Below are 17,343 nucleotides of genomic sequence, written 5' to 3'. Positions count from 1 at the left end.
GTTTAAAGGCTAGGATTTTTGTGCCTTGATAGAATGTAAAAGGCCAAAGTCCTCAAAGGATTGTAAGGAAACATTTTTAGTGGTATAATCTTCTAGACAAGAGACAGGCCATTGTTGGTGTGCTCGTAATTTTTACATAAAACTGGATCAGCATTTTCTTCAGTCTGCTAACTCACTGACATTTGACTTATTACTGTAGCTATTCTGCCCCTCAGTGGTATCATTTTTGCAGGGGGAAACCTCTCCAGGAATTAATAGTGGCCATGCCAGCTAAAGACAGACATATTTTTTTACATTTCTAGATGGAAAGCAGTAATTTATTATTAGGAGGCCTAAATTCCAGCCTTGGTTCTGCCACTGGTCTTTGACTAACCTTGGGCAACTCACTTCACCTCCATGTGCTCAGTTTCTCTATCCACTAAAATAATTATAAAAGTTAGACTATTCCTCGTTAGAGAACTCTTTCCTGCTCATCCCTCCTCTAGAGGAGAAATGTTTTCATTCCATTTCAGGCAATTTCCTTTCTCAAGGAACATTGCTTTGCATCACCTCATGTAAAAGAACAAGAAGCAGCTTTGATGTGAAATTTCTTCCTTGTGAAATTCAGAAGTGGGACAGGGGCATGTTCTGAAAATTCTCTTTTGTTGGCAGGAGAGAAGGTGAGGGGCATATCAATCCTGATCCTCTTCTGACATGGGCAAAAGTGATTTCATGGTCAATTGAGATTTTATTTTTCATTCATTTGCATGAACTTTGTCCTTAGCCCATTCACTTATTGGATGTTGATAAAACAAACAGAGAGTACAAGGTATATTTTAATTCCCCATGTAACTTTTAGGACATACAACTTGGTACATGCTGAACTGTGTATACTATTAAAATATTTACTCCCACCTCCAGTCAGCCAGTGATACCAGCCTTCATTGTCCGCTTGTTATACATAGAGCTGGTCAACATTTTTTTGATGAATAGTTTATTTGCTGAAACATGTATTTATGTTTGACCTTAAACTATTCAGGAATTTGACATAAACGCACTGAATATTTGCGGCCAAAAAATAAATGAGGGGGTGGGATGGTAGATTCACAAAGGAATTTAGGTGCCTGTCAAAGTTCCTCCCCCACTCTGAACTCTAGGGTACAGATGTGGGGACCTGCATGAAAAACCTCCTAAGCTTATCTTTACCAGCTTAGGTCAAAACTTCCCCAAGGTACAAAATATTCCACCCGTTGTCCTTGGACTGGCCGCTACCACCACCAAACTAATACTGGTTACTGGGGAAGAGCTGTTTGGACGCGTCCTTCCCCCCAAAATACTTCCCAAAACCTTGCACCCCACTTCCTGGACAAGGTTTGGTAAAAAGCCTCACCAATTTGCCTAGGTGACTACAGACCCAGACCCTTGGATCTTAAGAACAATGAATAATCCTCCCAACACTTGCACCCCCCCTTTCCTGGGAAATGTTGGATAAAAAGCCTCACCAATTTGCATAGGTGACCACAGACCCAAACCCTTGGATCTGAGAACAATGAAAAAGCATTCAGTTTCTTACAAGAAGACTTTTAATAAAAATAGAAGTAAATAGAAATGAAGAAATCCCCCCTGTAAAATCAGGATGGTAGATATCTTACAGGGTAATTAGATTAAAAAACATAGAGAACCCCTCTAGGCAAAACCTTAAGTTACAAAAAAGATACACAGACAGAAATAGTTATTCTATTCAGCACAATCCTTTTCTCAACCATTTAAAGAAATCATAATCTAACACATACCTAGCTAGATTACTTACTAAAAGTTCTAAGACTCCATTCCTGGTCTATCCCTGGCAGAAACCAGCATATAGACAGACACAGACCCTTTGTTTCTCTCCCTCCTCCCAGCTTTTGAAAGTATCTTGTCTCCTCATTGGTCATTTTGGTCAGGTGCCAGCGAGGTTACCTTTAGCTTCTTAACCCTTTACAGGTGAGAGGAGCTTTCCCCTGGCCAGGAGGGATTTCAAAGGGGTTTACCCTTCCCTTTATATTTATGACAGTGCCATTCACATGGGGGAGATGGTAGTGCCCTCCCCGCCCCCAAGTGGCCCAAGGCATTCAGCAGGAATGTGAGAGATCCAGATTTGAATCCATGCTCTGGCAAAAGGAGTTAAACCCAGCTAGCTCCCTCCTCCCAACTGAGTGCCCTAACTACCAGCCTGTAAAATATTCTGGGGTAGAGTTCTTTCAATCTCTCTGTGCCACTTTGTATAAAATATTTGAATAGTTCTTGGGCCAAAGTGAAAATGACTTCACAGTCTGGCCCAGGGCAGACCTAGGTTCCAGTTGCTGATTCAGAGCAGGGAACCAAACGTACGTCTCCTAGATCCCAGTTGAGTGCCCTAACCCTGAATCAAATGTCAGACAGGCCGAGGGTACTGGAGCACCACCACTGCCTTCTCCCCAGTGAGGGGTTGTGAATTAGCCCTTTGAAAATGTATGGTACCTAGCACAATGGGGTTCTGGTCCATGACAGGGGCTCTGCCACAATACACATTATAAAAATGGCAAGATCAAGAGGCTATACTTGCAGGACAGAATAATATTAAAAACAGATGGACAGAATTTAGAAAATAATGAAAAATATTCTGCAGATAATTTTACAAATTTGGGGAAAATATTTTGCCCAGCTCTATGGATGAACAGCAGCTGTTTTACATTTATTGTTTAATAAGAGCCTCCAGTTTTTGGAGGGATGTTTAGGAAATTGTTTTGCTCAGCTCTAACTGTGACATGAACTAATATAATTACTCTTGGTTAAACATTTTATGGCAACATGCCTAGTTTTCAGACTAAGTGCTGCTTATGCAAACCATCGACTCTCATAATTTCATACAATGTAGCTAACTAATTTTGTAGCAAATCAACAGGTAAAATGGTATTTCCCCTGGTATAATGATACAGAAAACTAGTGCAAATCAATAGCTTGCCACGGGCAGTTTACCCCCTTCTGCTTTCAGGAACTGAGGGATTGGAGATCAGTGGTAGGAGGTCAGTGACTCAGCTCTCCATCCCAAGAAAGAGAGAACAAAGCCTATTAATAGAACATTAGTAGGACAGCAAAAAAGCACTGTTTCTGCTGGTTCCCCCAACTCTAAAATAATGTAAACTTTGTAATTTAATCCACCTCTAATCAAATGGAAATACACAGTAAGAGTAGCTGATCCAAAAGTGTGTGTTAAGAGGGTGTATATGGTAAGGGATAATGTCAACATTCAGATAATATCTGGATTTGATTTGGTCTCATTCTCACCAACTAAATTCAGTTCCTGCTTTCAGTTCAGACCCATCTTTAAGAAATATTAATAATCAACGAAAAAATCAGATTCAGTAAACAGACTGAAGTGGCATTGCAGTCTGATCATTTGAGTGCATGGATGCCACACAGCTATAGGCCCACAACTATACAGATGTTTCTCAGATAGGGAGGTCCCTCCACTGTGCTTGATATGGGAACCTGATTTGCCTAACACTGTGATGCTGGTAAACCAAGAGCCAGCTCTTGTCAAAGCTCTAGGGATTAGCTAAACATTGACAAACTCATAGCTGGAAACCAAACCAGCTCACCTGTGCATTTTTTTTCAAAATTCTTCTTAGTCTTAAAAGAACGTACTTAGTGTTTAGACCAGGGATCAGCAACCTTTGGCACACGGCCCATCAGGTAAATCCTGATGGGCCGGGATGGTTTGTTTACCTGCAGCATCTGCAGGTTTGGCCGATTGCAGCTTCCACTCCCACAGTTGCTGAGGGAAGCGGCAGCCAGCACATCCCTTGGCCTGCGCCGCTTCCCCCAGCCCCCATTGGCCTGGAACGGGGGACCGCTGCCAGTGGGAGCTGCAATTGGCCAAACCTGCGGATGCTGCAGGTAAACAAATCATCCTGGCCCGTCAGCAGATTTCCCTGACAAGCCACATGCCAAAGGTTGCTGATCCCTGGTTTAGACTCTATGAAATGCTTGTAAATTGTTGCATTCATTAATCTCCCTTGTAATGTCTGTATTCCATGCTGTAAGGAAATATGTAAGTTTTGTTTTATAACTTTGAAAATGTTTGCTTTGAACTTGTGAATGCAGGCAAGGGGATCATCCTCCGATGCCCAATCAGGAAGCCTGTGAAGATTAAATGGGCCACTAAGGGCCATTCACTTTGTACTATGACATTCCTATCACACCTTGGAATGGCTACATGCAAGGGAGTTCGTCTCAGGGACTGGGAAGCTAATGGTAAAAGATAAAACAGCATAACAAGAAATTTTTTAATCTCTTTGGTATTTGAACTCTCACAGGGCCAGAGACATTAAACTAAGGCAGAGATCCCAGGGTTACCCCTTGCCCTGAAAGACATTTTGAATTGACAGATTACTACATCTGTCATCTTTAGGAACCACAGATGGCAACTCGTGTATATGTATTTGCTTGCTTTAACCTGTAAATAACTCTCTTGGCTCTTTCCTAATTAATAAACCTTTAGTTTATTACAGGATTGGCTATAAGCATTCTCTTTGGTGTGAGATCTGAGATATAAATTGATCTGGGGTAAGTGACTGGTCTCTTGGAACTGGGAACAACTGGAACATTTTATGATTTTTGGTGTAAGTGACCATGTATCACTAAGTCCAGTTTGCCAGGGTAGCAAGATAGACTGGAGAGCCTAAGGCTATTGTCTGTCTCCATGGTAAGACTGTTATAGTGATCCCAGAGTTCACATTTGTTATTGGGTTGGTGAAATGAAATTGTAGAACATACCACCAGTTTGGGGTGTCTGCCCTATTTTTGACAGTCTGCCTTGAGGTACACTAATGGTTGTGAGCCACTCCAGACAGCATGACAAACACCTTTCCAGTCATTTGTCAATAATTGCATTAAGATTGCAGATACTTCAGGGGAAGGACCTTATCTTTATGCTTGTGATCAGTGAAGTGCCTGCATGCTGGTGCTATTCAAATATAATAGTAACTGTCTCCGGGTTTTGCTCCCCAGCTCTTATTAGCAATTATTCTCAGATCTGTATGACCTAACAAAATATGGCTGCTTTATTTCCTTATCCCTCTGCTACCGCATGCACCCATACACTCCTCTCAGCCTACGCCACCTGGCATATTCTTACTCCTGAGGAAGTCTCGCCACCACACAGAGAGTAATTTCATTTGCATTAAGTTGTATTTTTTTACTTTAAAAGCTCCTCTTCCTTTTCTTCCTCCTCCCCCTTCAGAAACAGTAGTGCTGATCGGGAAGCAGAGCCATTTCTGCCAAGTTAGCTTTTAAATAACATTCAATGGAAAGGGAGGAAAAGCCTACCCAACTTTTATTTGTAAAAAGGGAATATTGTAAAATAAATATAATCCACACAAAAAACTCAACCTGATGCAGTGTTAAAGTTAATTAAATCCCATGGCTTAGGGGAAGTGTGGAGTTAAGCATAAGGTTATTTCTTTTCATTGTGCTTTTTATTAAAATATGGTTGCATCTTTATATGAATTTAAGTTGTTTGTCAAATACAATGCAAACTGGAGTTTTCTTCAAACCTGGTTTGTTCTGTAGACTTCACTGAGATTTAAAAATCAATTCAAATTTGATATGAACGATACTATAACTTAGCCTGTGTAAAATTCAATAAGAAAACCCTGCTTGTGGTATTTGACAATCTTATAGTGACAAAAAGAAAAGCCATATTTTCAATTATGAACACAAGGGGGAGTAGACGAATGTAGAACTGTCGTCCTTAAGTAAACATTACCTGACTTTTTGAAGGCTTGGTTTTGCAACCTTAATGTTGCTTTAATGTTAGGTGTTGGTCTTGTTTGTCTGGATTGTCCTTGTGGGGTAGTGTGAAGCTTCCTGAAGGTACCCAGGGCTATCAGGCCTCTCACTACCACCTGCCCTTTGTGTGAGAAAGCCTGGTTTGTGCCTGCCAGAGGGTCAACTCCCCATTTCCATCTGCCACAAGCAACATAAGCACTCCTCTCTCAGCCTCACAGGCCCCGATGTCTTTCTACAGGTTTGTGATGGGAAAACTCCAACTCTCAAGCTTTCAAAGTGTCTCCCTGGAGCGTCCAGTGACAATCCACAGGACACTCAGTGTTCATACATCCACTGCTTTCAAAGAAACCGTACACCCCAGCTTACCAGTTCCACTTCACTTCATCACTCTTAGAAGTGTTTATAGTGAAATCAGGTATCTGTTTATTTAACAAAACAGATTCAAGTGATAGTAAGTAGAATTATTGGAAACAAATGGTTACATATTCTAGAGGCTTGATTTAATTAACTGACTGTATCATGTCTTGTAGAGTAACTCTCTCCTCCTTCTTCTTTTCCCCCTCCCCACCATCCCACCCCAAAGCCTTGCAGTGCTTTATAGCCACCTTTGGCTGTGACCCTCCTTTTATGACAGACTTGCTTCCTAGGTGAAGGATTCAGTATTTCCTTACACTCCAAGATATACCAGTCCCATCTTTTGTCTTTATTCAATAATGGGACACTCCCTCCTATTAGTTACATCTGGTAGATTTTTCTCTCCTGTAGCAATCCTTATTTCACAATCTCCTATTCAGCTTGTGACTCAGCATGCAAATGGCCATCCATTGTGAGGCACACAATACACAAATGGCCAGACAGGGAAATAGGTGTCAGTTACTTTCTGGTGATCTGCCTGAAGTCCAAGACCTTAGGAACATATTTTTTTTTCTGTATAGCTATAACACTCCTTAAATATTATCCACACACACACATTTCACAATGAGTGTCAAACAGAGAGGGCTGCTGGCTTTCAGTAGAGACCTTACATGCCACTCTTCAGTGTACTATTGATACATATGTCTGACTCAGGTGATCCCTGCAAACCCCTGTGAACCCACTGAGCCCTCTGCCTGTTGGCACTAAGGGTCCCTTGGTCACAGGAAAGAAAGTTTAAAAAAACAGAGAACAAAAATTGTCGGTGAAGCACATGAACTTTTGCTCATTGCCTCCATAACCCAGCTACCTTTGAGGGTTTTTTGAATATTTGGCTCAGGCCTTGACTAAGGCCTCCCAAATCCAACTGCCCAGTCAAAGCTGAAATCACTTCAGCCTCAGAGGTTATATATTTATCAAAAGCTGAAGTTGCTTCATAACACTTTCAACCAGTCTAACTTTACGTAAGTTGATAGTTAGAAACAACAAGGCATTCATGACTTTAAAACTACCAGGTCCGTTTTCTCCTTATTTGGCTGGCTGCTTAGATCTCAATGAAACATACCCACACACTTCATGCTCTGCTCATTGTAAGATTCTGTTTGGGTCCCTTTGGCACATGTCAGCTGAGACCAACTGTGGAAAATTTCATTTAAAAGGTATGAGTTTAAAAAAGCCACAACTGAAACAGAACCGCAATGCGAGCAGCCCCTAAAACAGCCACATTGCAGGGGCTTAACACCACTAACTTCTCTGTGCAGACACATTAATGCTACTGAAAAGCTAGCCCTTGGCGGTTGGCCATATCCTGGGCTGGCAGACAACTTAACTTTCAGTCTTGGGGTTTTGTGCCCAGAAAAGGATTATCTCATAAACAAAGAATATCCTCAAGTTTTATTCCTTAATCAATTGAAAATCATAAATTCAAGAACAAAAATTCAGTCACATGATAGGTCCGATCTTGCCACAAAAAGACGATAGGTAACTCAAAAGACAATGATCTATAAGCCCCTCACCAGACCTGCACCAATTATACAAAGAATTCTTAAACCTTTTACTTCATTCAAAATTTAATTATATTCAGACAAAAGGGGAGGCTGATATTCTTAATGTTCAACAGCTGGAGAACTAAAAGAGACTAGAAACTTTGTTCAATTAGAAAAGCAGGATTTTTTGAAGTGCCTACATTTCATCTTTCTCTGTCATGTTTTTACAGCTCAGTCTGATTTTCTAGGTCTATTTTGTATTGCAATACTTCAATAGGGGAAAAAATATCAGACATGTAAACATTGATCAGAATGGAAACAAATATGGTGATGGGCACAGTATGAAATCCTAAATAAACAGAGGAAAATGTGATTGTCTGGACTGACTGGATGGGACAGCATGGAAACTATAAGAGCTGTATGCTTTCCCAGCATCAGGTAATCTGGTCATGCCTCAGTTTCCCCACAGTGCATCAGTTTCCTTCTGGATGTATTTGTCTGGATAACACAGTACTCTTTCCAAACCAGGAATCCTCCACTCCAAGGCCTGGTCTACCTTTAAAACTTAGGTCAACATAGCTATGGTGCTCAGAGCTCTGAAAATTCCACAACCCTGAGTGCTATAGCTAGGCCAACCTAACCCCCAATGTAGACACAGCTAGGTCAATGGGAGAATGCTTCCATCAGCATAGCTACTGTCTCTCTCAGGGAGATCCTTTTACTGTAGTGATAGCCTACAGTGAGGGAAGGGAGTTTTCTGTCTATGATGAAGTAACACTTTGCCAAAACTTTGCTGGCATTAATGTGGTTTTCCAATTCTTCTTTTTTACATAGAATCACTGAGATACTTAAAATGATGTTATTGCTGACAGAACAAAGGGGTAACATGTTGTGCTTGAAGTTCTGAGGTGGTAACACAGAAGCCTGTAATGACTAGAAGCCTTTTTTACTGGGAAAACTCAGGGGCAGGATGACATGAAACAAAATGACACACAAATTGTCTAAAGGGCAACAAAAATTGTGTAAACTGAAGCTTACATATGCATAATGTATAGGTTTCCTTAACCCCACATGCTTGATGTGCTAAAAGCTTATTGGAGAAAAGTTAAGTAACAGAATGTGGCAATGTATAAAAATCCAAGTGCACAAGATCTAAATAGGCAAAAACTGGACCAGAAATGGAAGGAATGGGACTGAAGGACCAACCAGAAGAAGTGACAACCATCATGAAGTACAGAACTTCCCAGTGCCCCAGCATGTGGTAACTTGGGCCCTCTACCTATTCCATCTTGTGCCTGGATGCTGGAAGCTGGAGTGGACAGAATTATTTCTCAGGTGGTGGATCCAAAACTAAACCACATCTTCAGGCCGCAGATAGAAAAAGCAATTCATGAGTTCCTGGCTGCACAAAAGAAAGAGGAAACTGTGCCAGCTCTCCCATCAAAGCCTGAGAATCAGGATCCTCCTGCTCCATCCCAAGATGCCTCTGTGTTCCTGGTACTAAAAACAGCTGCAGTTGCAAAATACAAGTTTGGTTAGATGTCTGACATAAATATGGTCAAATACTGTGAGTGACAATATTGTCTGAAATTGTATAAATAATGGCAAAAATTGTTTAAGCCTGCATTGGGTGGATGTGCGACTCAGCTTCCCACTTTACAACCCAACCCTGCACTCAACAGACTTTAAGCCTACTCCATTTCTCTTCTCTCACACCAAATACACTTTTTCCATAGCTCTAAACCTTACCCTTCATACCTAGGTTTGTGACCTTGTTGATGCAGAATCGAAATCAATAGCTTTCCTGCACTAACAAGTAATTTATGAGCTTGGTGAAACCTTGTTATGGGTTGAGTGAAAACCTCATTGAGGCTGATGGGTGTGAATACATCTGTCAGTTAATATAACTGTAAAATATATTAATCCTAGGTCCCCACCTAAGACAAAAGGGTTGTGTTTGGGCAGAAGGGCTTTTGACTGAGTAGTGATTGATTTAGGAAAGGGTGTGTCTGTGAAGGAGAGAGAAAGTGCAAAACAGAACCAGAGAGGGACAGAAACAGGCTTGGAAGAAATCCAAGTGGAAACCTGTAAATGTTTCTAACTTCTTCCAGGGCTACTCCATGGCTTTTGTGTCTGGTGCTGGCTAAAGAGGCTTGGTAAGTGTAAGCCAAGACACTATCCCATTTTTGGTTCCTCTTGTAAATAAACAAGATTGCATTAAAAAAAGAGACTCCATCAACATCCCCTAGACCCCAAACTTTAACTAGCTGCTTGAGTCAAAAAAGGCTAACAATACCTTCATCTCCTTCCTCTTCAGATCTCAAACAATTTGCTGCTTCTTGTGGTTCCTCCTTCTTCCTCAACTCTCTTAATAAAAAGCCTCCACTCAGATCATATCTTGCCTTAATCTTGCCAGAGTAAGCAAAAAAACTTGATTTATGAAGTCCTGACTTCCCACCATCCCTTACTGCCAGCCTGTATTTTGAGTTAAAATCAGAAACCGGCAATGCTGGCCCTGTAAGCATCCATTAAGAGTGTTCCCTGCTACAAAGACTCAGACCTGCTCTGAGAGCAGGAAATGTATATGTGGGCCATTGCTAAATTTAAAAAAAAGAGGGCCTGCATTCTCAGGAGTGTCCCTATCTGTTAACCAGCTTGTTCATGCATTAATCAACCACTGAATAGGACTTCTCAGGTAGAGGCACAATATCACATTTTCTACAGAGTTTAATGAATAACCAATGCAGAGGTGAAAAACTGAGATAATGCTGTTGAGACTCTAGCAAATTATCCAAAAACCACACTCTGCAGAAATTTTTTTGGAACCCAGTGATCGTTAAGGGAACCCCCAGGATAAAATAAGAAATACTAGAGCCAAAATATGGAGCAACTGTGAATCTTTGCATCTTGCAAGAAGTTTGCTGTTTTGCAGCTTTCCACTACCCAGTGAGAGCAGACAAAAGCAGTTTTTATCAGTTTACTGCAATACGGCAAACAGACCTCCAGATGTCTGTAAAGAGAGCTCCAATGGGAATGAGCGTGACTCTTACTTTTAAAATTACAAATATTTGTAAAACTAAGTAGCCTTAGAAGCAGAATCAGTAAATGACACGGACAAAAGAAAACTGTCATTTGTTACCAGCATAGAATATAGTAAAACCAATTACAATTAAAAGTAATCTCTTTCTCTGATGCGTTTTAGATGTGATATTGAGAAGGGCACTCCACTGCATATTGTAATGTATTGTCTTGTTTTAATGTGTACCATGGCCTTCTACTGGATATAATCAGAATTGCTTGACTGTTGTAAGATCTATAATGTTATCACGAAATAGTGTTATTCGTTTTGCTCAAGCAGTAGGATCCAGATCTTTTGGGAGAGATGGATATCAGGCCTAGATCCCTGGATATGTTTGAGGTGACATCCTGTGTTCTGGGGAAAATGCTGAAATCAAGTATAGTAAGTATACTTTCTATATTAAAAATGAAATGGAAAGTGGAAAGGTTTATCAGTCAGAATAGGAGATAAACAGTCAGATACCTGGGTCCTAATCTCATCTCCACCACTTAGGACAAATCCCATTCTGTGTGAATGAAATCCTGGTCCAACTGAAGTCAAGGAGAGTTTTTTCCATTGATTTCAACAGAGTCAGGATGTCACCCTATATCTCATATGTTCCACTTTTAATGTGGGGATATTAATTATTTACCTACTTCACCAGAGAATTAATTAAGTTTGTACAATAGTTTGAAGACACAAAGATCTACTAAAATACTATTAATTATTACTATATTACCACACAGAATTTATTATAATATATAATATATACATGATTTTGAGGGCTACCACAGTAGCAGAACTAGCCATCCAAAGTGCGGCTATCTTTAGTGTAAATGTTACATTTTAGAAATAACTTTTTTTTAAATGTTTATCCTTCTAAGATAACAGAATTCTAGTTCATCAAGAAAAATCATCTTTGTTGACAAGGGGAACTAGAAGAGTGAAATAAGTCTCTTCCATATTCACCTTCTTTGTCATTGTAACTTTTGTCAGTAACTTTTGTCTTTGCTTACTGAACCTTGCTGGGTGGTTAAACATGTTACTTCCCTTTTATCTGCTGTAAGATGCACCTCTTCCAATAAGGTTACCAAGAATTATTTAGCTATCAGAATGAAGCTGGTAAACTGAACAAAAAATGGTGACATGGGATAATTCCCTTTACAATGTGTACAGACTTTTTGTTTTCAATATACAGTCTCTGGATACCTTTGCTACTCCTTAAAGGATCTGATCTGAAGCCCACTGAATTCAATGGAAAGTTCACCATTGACTTGATGGGCTTTGGTTCCGGTCCTGAAACAGTTTTGCACTCATTTGTAGGGCTGTTTCAAAACTTTCTGTTGAAAATGTTTTTTGATATTTATTCTGAATTCTATGGAAAACTGGAAGTCAAAGACTGAACACCTGAAAATCAAACTGAAATTTTGGCCAAAATCCATAAAATATCAATTTGGAAATGCCACTGTGGTGCCTCATGGGAATTGTGGTTTTGGTTATGCCCTCATTCTGCTCTACAGGCTAGGTTCTCTAGACATACTACATCTTCTATGATGCACCAGGAATGTCCATGACAGATTTTGGCTATATCTTTTCAGTTTTCAACGTTTCACCAAAAGTTAGAAATTTCTGTGGAAAACTTTTGACAGAAATGACTTATTTTAATCAAAAGTTTCCTCCAAAATATAACCCTTATTTTCCAGTCAGCTAACTCAATAGCCATTATGACAATCAAGAAAATCTCAGTGCCACATTAATTGCTAATAGTATCTCCTCAGGAGGTATGCTGAGGGTTAAAAAGATACTTTCTGAAGCATTGGTTCACTAGGCACAAAGTTTAGTTTTGTATCCCTTTGATCCTTGTCCTGTACCTATATGGAAAGTCTGAAAATTCACAATATAGGTTGCAGGGATCTTGGATCAGAAATGTTGTAGCTGAAATGCACTGCAGAAAAATTTGTGGAATGACATCGATTGTAGTTTCCTGTTGCCTACAGCAAGGCAGAAGTGCTACCTATTTAAGTAGAATCTTTAAAAGGACACTGAAACATTACAATAATGAGTGAAATATAAATATCTAGACAGAGATTAGAGAATTAAAATAGATTTATAGATGAGTAGATGGTCACTTCTAACCCTGAGATGACCAGGAGGCTACAACAGTGACTGTTAGCACAAACGTAGGATATGGTCTGTGTTATGAATGTTGCTAACAAGTAACATTAGTCACTTCTGTGATAATGTGATAAATACAGGTGAAGGCAACAACCTTTCCACATTTTCAGACACCTAGTGATTATTAGAAATTTGACAAAAAATGAAAGTAAATTAATGCAAAGGCATCCCCCAAGAAGACAAGACAGAGAAGCTGTAGGAAAGCCACTTTTCTGAAGGATAGTTAAAATATATAGGGAAAAGACAGTATGAAAGAAAAGAGCTGAAGAATTAAGAACAGTCAAAAATTAAATATAGGAGTGAAGCCCTGCAGTATCATGATACATGTCTAGGAAAAGATAGAATTATAAACATATCAAAATAGGTTCAAGACACTCAGGATCACCTGGAAAATATAGATATGCACAAATAGATGTATAGGAAATTGTATCTCATTTAAGAGGAAGGAGAAATTAGATTTGTATCCCTATCCAGATACCCACAAAACCACTACTTAGTGACTACTGAATTTGGTACTGTAATTTAGATTACTGGAATATTTGTTAAAACATGGATAAAACAAAAAGGATAAGAAACAAAGAAATTGTTATTGGCAATAACCCGGGTGTCTATGGCTATAATTGAATCCCTCTGCTAATAAAGTTGTGTTCCATGCCAGATCGTGTCCATTTTTGACCAACTTTTGTAGACTGTCTTTCAACTCGTTTCCTTTGGCAGACTGTTCTACAGTTTAAAAGAGGAATACTTTTTGTCTGATCTTCAGCCTAAGTTTTTCAACTCTGAATTTCATTTCATTACTCTTAGTTGTACCTTTATGGACAATACTAAACACTGTCTCCCTCTTCACTGCTTATACTCTTCAAATATTTGTAAGTAGTTATAATGTTATACTGGAGCATGGGAAAACTTCACTGAAGCTGATGGATGTAATAGCTGCCCTGCATTCAAGATAAATATAAGAAGCAGTTAAGCAACTTTTTTGCTATAAGATCTCTAAAACCATAGGAGCCACTGCCCAAACACAGGCCACATGCAAGGCCACGCACAAGTGGACCTATGTTGGTGGAGGGCAGAATGCAAATGCAGAGGGCTGGGTATTGTTTGGTGGAGGGGTGTGTGTGTCTGTAAACCGAAGTACTCAGAGAACAGGCAGACAGAATCATAAAGAAAGCCACAAGGACAGCAAGAGAAGCACCTGGAGGGTGACCAGAGAGAGCCTTGCATAGAGTGCTATCTGGAAAGAGGTTTGGAACTGTGAGCAAAGAAACTCTCTTGTTTAATTCCTTCTGTGTTCAGGATGTTCTTTGTAAATAAACAGGATTGCATTAAATAAATACTGGACTCCATCCGCAATTTCTCTTCCTAACAAACAACCCACAAGTTCCTGGATACTGGCTTACTACTCAGGTCCAAAGGTACAAATATCACTGAGGCTTTGTCTACACTGAAGGGAAAAGTCGATATAAGCTACGCAATTTGAGTTACATGAATAGCGGAATTCAAATTGACGTAGCTTAGATCTACTTACCACAGGGTCCATGCTATGCGACGTCGATGGGAGGCTCTCCCATCGACTTCCCTTACTCTTCTCCATCATGTGGCATACAGTAGTCGATGGGAGAGCAATTGGTGGTCAATTTAGTGGGTCTTCACTAGACTCGCTAAATCAATTGCCGATGCATCGATCACCACAATGTCAATCCTCCGGTAAGTTTAGACAAGCCCTTAGTCATCACTTAGCCAAGTTATACAGATATAGTTCTTTCAGTATTGTCGCATAATTTAATCTCTCCAGCCTCTTAATCATCATTATTGTCTAATTCTGTCCAATTTAGTATTTGGTGCAGATGTGCCTAGAGGTTAAGACAGTATTCTATCTGTGGTCACACTTCATGTAGTGCATGCATGTAATAACATAAGAGCATTCCAGGCTTGCACAACTAAACTGGCTGTTCAGTAAGAGCTATTTGCAGAGATGCTACAAATGCAGCTAGCATTCTAGCCAAGCGCACTCAGACTGGCTTCCTGGTGCCCCCTCCAACTGCCTTCCTGAAATGTGTCCTCCTCCCTCCAAATTCTATGCAGGATGCTACCATACCAATGCTGTGCACAGAGGGACTATCAGCTCCCTGGTCTGTGATATAGTGACTCTGCATATGCAATACAAAATCACCTTGGCCTTTCTCACCACAACATGGCACTAATGAACTCATTAAATTTGCTTTGCACAATCAGCCTTACATTTTACTCAGCATTTCTTTCTAGCTACAGTTGATGCACATAAAAATACACTTACTGTGATGCAGTATTTGCACTTTACCACAATTTCCTATTAAAAAATTTACTGTATTGAGATGGAGTATCACACCTTACAACGATAAATCACAAGGAAGAATATTGACTTTTTAAACATAAGTGCAGCAAACATCCCCTTCCCTGTAAATGTTTTTCAAAGTTCAGTGGGGAGTCCTTCCGTGGATCAGGCCCTTTATTATTTCTTTTATTTCCTATCTTACCTTTTTTCCTTTTGGTTGCTTCCTTTGGATAATTTCTCGGATCTCACTCATGATTGAAACACCTCTCCAAGTAACATCTTCAATTTTAGGTCCAGATACTACACATCTTACTCATCCTGAGTACTATTTACACAGACATTTCTTCTGGATAGAACTGTATTAGGGCTTGGCTACACTTGCAGCTGTAGAGTGCTTTGGGTTAAATCAGCCTTCGGAGAGCACACCAGGGAAAGCGCTCCAGTCTGTCCACACTGGCAGCTGCAAGAGCACTGCCGTGGCCACATTTGCGGCACTTGCAGCGGCATTGGGAGCGATTTATGGGCAGCCATCCCACAGAGCACCTCTTCCCATTCTGGCGCTGTGGCTTGTGGGAAGGGAGAGTGGGGTGCAGGGCATTCTGGATCCTGTCCCAACGTCCCGTGATGCATCGCTTCACATCCCAGCAATCCCTGTGTTTCCATCCACATATGGTGCCATCTTTCAACCGTTTCTTTGTGGCGCACTCTGTCTTCCCTTTCGGTCTGCAGGAAGGGAGCCCAAACTGCTGAGGAGGATGCTGATGAGTCTCGCCAGCACGGCACGTTTAGCATTCGAGCTACTCCTTGAGATCCAAAGTGACAGTGAGGAGTCCGACGAGGATATTGAGTTGCGTAACGCATACAACACAAAACTGCTTGTCTCATTCACGGACATGCTCTCCACCGTGGAACACAGCTTTTGGGCTCAGGAAACAAGCACTGAGTGGTGGGATCACATCATTCTGCAAGTCTGGGATGACAAGCAGTGGCTGCAGAACTTTCGGATGAGAAAAGCCACTTTCATGGGATTGTGTGCTGAACTCACCCCCAACCTGCGGCGCAAGGACACGAGATTGAGAGCTGCCCTGCTGGAGAAGCAGGTGGCTATAGCAATATGGAAGCTGGCAACTCCAGACAGCTACCAATCGGTCACTAACCAGTTTGGAGCGGGAAAGTCAACCGTTGGAATTGTGTTGATGCAAGTTTGCAGGGCCATTACTGCTACTCAGAATGAGCTAAGTTTGCAGATTCGGGCCCTTAATAAACATGCATTCACCTTCCAATCACTGACAATGCTGAATACAACTGCACTTCACACAAATCAGTGTGGCTTTGTACTGGACCCACCCCTGAAACTTCACACATTCCCATTTATCATTTAGGATAGTTCTTTCAGGTACTTTCCCCCCTGGATATGAGTGTTCCTATCTAAGAAGATATGAATTCATTTTTCAAGAATTCATAAGACACTATCAAATCTCTTACTAAAATACTTATGTGTTCCATCTACCATGTTTCTTCATCCACTGATTTGGCAACACTGCAGTGTCCTAGAGCCTGATCTCCAGCCTGAGCCCAGCAGTCTACACAGCAATGAAACAGGCTCACAGGGCTTAGGCTGTGGGACTAAGTTGGCTGGCACGGGTCAGCCACAGGTTTTTCTCTGCTGTGTAGACATACCCAAAGGGGCCAAATTTGGACTTACTATAAGATGTCGTCTTTGTTCAGAGCTGGATAGGCACAAATATAGAGTTTTTCTGGAATGATTTGTTCTTTAAAAACATTTCCTGGTTCCATTATCCTCCAGATGTTTATATTTCTATTTTCTATATCTTCTATTTTACTGGAAATTAGATTTACCTGACAGTTGCAAGAGTCAATCTTTCTCTTTTTTAAAGACTGATACCAAATTTACTTTTTCAATTCCTTTGGCACTTGCACTTTTCTCTGTGCCTTTTAAAAAAATAATTGTCATTGTTGGAGTGAATTCATCAGCCAATTTCCTTTGCACTTGGAGACGCAAATCACTCAGACTCCTGATTTTTATTTTGAATTAATCCAAATAGTTTATTTTACTTTTTTATCCAGTATACTTGTAAAAGTCTTCC

The sequence above is a fragment of the Eretmochelys imbricata genome, chromosome 3, assembly GCF_965152235.1.
Source record: "Eretmochelys imbricata isolate rEreImb1 chromosome 3, rEreImb1.hap1, whole genome shotgun sequence".
NCBI classification, from domain to species: domain Eukaryota; kingdom Metazoa; phylum Chordata; order Testudines; family Cheloniidae; genus Eretmochelys; species Eretmochelys imbricata.
The sequence above is the reverse complement of the archived record's forward strand: the minus strand, read 5'-3'. Positions refer to the sequence as shown.